At 42.5% G+C, this 2555-nt stretch overlaps 1 pseudogene; it reads right to left on the bottom strand.

Annotated features, from left to right (window-relative positions):
- Positions 1 to 276: 276 nt before the first annotated feature.
- LOC132654141 (vomeronasal type-1 receptor 94-like) lies at positions 277 to 1204 on the bottom strand (annotated as a pseudogene).
- Between the last annotated feature and the right edge of the window lie 1351 nt (positions 1205 to 2555).

Below are 2555 nucleotides of genomic sequence, written 5' to 3' on the forward strand. Positions count from 1 at the left end.
AAAGATGAAATAAAATAAAATAAAATAAAATAAAATAAAATAAAATGAAACAAAAATGCCCTGGTCATATCACAAAAGGGATGAGGTTTAATTTTCTGCTAAATGTTTGTTACCACACAGGTTAAAGTAAATAATTTTAATAGAAAAACAAAAACAAAAACAAAAACACTGCTTCAGATTTTCATGTACGCCAAAGCACGTGAACACCATGCCATGACTGACAGTTCTGATGCCAGTGTATTGGGTCCTCTTATAAAGAAATGTGCCCATCAATGATCAATGAATATTCAAACATTTATGTCCTCCCACACATAGACCTGAAAAAGTTAACGACATGTTTTTCAGTGCTCATAAACACAAAAGGGCTGATTGTGGCATAGCTGTGGCCCACAAAGAGTCGGATATAGTAAGATGTTGGATCATTCAGGAACATAGTTCTTGAGCAGGAGATAAAGCTATCCAAGATGGACATCAACACGAAGAAGCTCATGAGCAGAAGGAAGGCCCTGTTAGCTCTTTGCTCTGGGCATGCTTTTGGAGAAAGCCTGGTGCTGTGAAGATGCTGGGCCTGCTTCCTGTGCCTGCACAAGAGAGCCACCATGTACCAAGTAGAGATGACCATAACACTAATAAGAAAGACTTCCCTCATGGCCATCAGTGTACAAAATGTGCTTTTCATGAGGTAACTCATGGGTAGGACAGAACAGGACCTAGTAACATACATGAAGTTATTTGAAGTCAAATTGGGAGTGGCAAAAATTGATACTAAGAGATGACTGCTAATGAGCATATAGAGGACACTCAGAAAAAGAAGGGCACATGAGATGTAATGGGCAGATTTGTGCTTGAACTTGGCTAGACAGGAGCTTCTGGGACTGAGGATGATGGCCTGGAGGACACTCAGCAGGCTTGTGGTACAAAGGGAGAGGCCCCTAAAAATTCTGTACAAGTAGACAATGAGTTTACATATGGTGTCATCCCATCCCCTCAAAGAAATAAAAATGTCCATGGCTATGAATGCTATGAACATTAGCATCAGTAGGTGGATTAGGGACAGCAGAACAATGTGCACCTCAGTGGGCCTGGGCCTGTGCCCACGAATGAACTTGAAGATGTAGAAGAGAAAAAGGAAGCTGTTGGCTGAGATCCCAATGCCAATTTCAGAGAAGAAGGTGTTCCTTATGTCAGAAGAGTGTGAAGTCATCTTGTGTGGAAACAAAGAATGGATGAGGAGAAAAGTAAAACAATGACTCACCATGAGCAAGACCTCACACACCACTCCATACCAGTCTTCTGGCCTCAGGAAAACATGCAGATGCTCCTGAATGCTTATTCCACTGAGGACCTCCATTCTACCTCACACCCCACAGACCATCCTCCTGCTCTCACTTGTCCTAAGCTGAGCCATGGCTGGACCCTGTGTCCCATGGTGGCTGCACCGGTGTGTGATCTCCCTCAACATTAAGAGCTGCAGCAATTATGTGCTTTCATGTTTTGTAAGTTTGGGTTTTCCTAGAGCAGGAGCAGCATCTTACTTGGTTTTTACCCACAACATCTTGATGGCCAGGCACATTATAGACAGTTTTACTATTTTGGGTAGAGTCTGAATGAGAAGGATTGTGTAAAAGAAAAAAAATCCTAATTTCTTAGAAAATTTCTATAGCACATGTTGGGGGTTGTAATCTATGAATCCAGATGTTTCTGATTTTATTCATGATCTACTGTTTCCTCCAAGTATGTCCTTCAATACTCTGAGGCCGGGTCCCAGCCACCTCCTCTTGAACATGTGAAGAGCAGAGTGCTTGTGTCAGAGAGACACTGGGTGAGCAAGAACACACTGTTTACACACCAAACATGGGAGAATTCCAGCACATAATGGTCTCTGTGGATGTGTTGGCGGCTTATGTTTGTGCTCTGGGAGACTTCAGGCAGCTCATAAAGACTGTTCAGCTCTGTCACTGCCTGAAACAAAAGATAAAAGACAAATCAGAAAACAGTAGCACATTGGCACGGAGTGTTTTCAGAGAACTCTGGTGGACGATTCAGTCTTTGATCGCTGCTCTGTATCTTCATCTTGCATGGTTCTGATCCCAGTCCAAAACTGTTCCAAGAGAAGGGCAGAATGGGCAAATGTCAGCAGGAGTATATGCTGTGTCTTTCTCCTTCAGCGTGTGAAGTCAGGGAGTAAATAGAACTACAGTTATAACAGACTTGGAGCTGTCCCATATTACAGAATTAATTAAAGAAAAATGGTCCAACTCAGTCTTGAAAGGCAGACTCCATAGGAGTCAACATTCCCTCTCTCCATAATGGAGCGGTACTTACCAGGTACCTGATATGCTGGCTCCAGGTTTATATTAATAAAGGTGGTGTACATGCTATTGAATTATTGTAGTTTCTTTGATTTAGACACAGACTAATAAGCCACCATGACCAAAACCAAACTGGGTTGGGAAGCCTTTATTTCATCTTACAGCTTATAATCCATTGTGCAGGGAAGCAGGGTAAGGACTTGAGGCAGGAACCTGGGGCAAGAACTAAGGCACCTGTCACTG

The sequence above is a fragment of the Meriones unguiculatus genome, chromosome 5 (assembly GCF_030254825.1).
Source record: "Meriones unguiculatus strain TT.TT164.6M chromosome 5, Bangor_MerUng_6.1, whole genome shotgun sequence".
Classification (NCBI taxonomy): Eukaryota; Metazoa; Chordata; class Mammalia; order Rodentia; family Muridae; genus Meriones; species Meriones unguiculatus.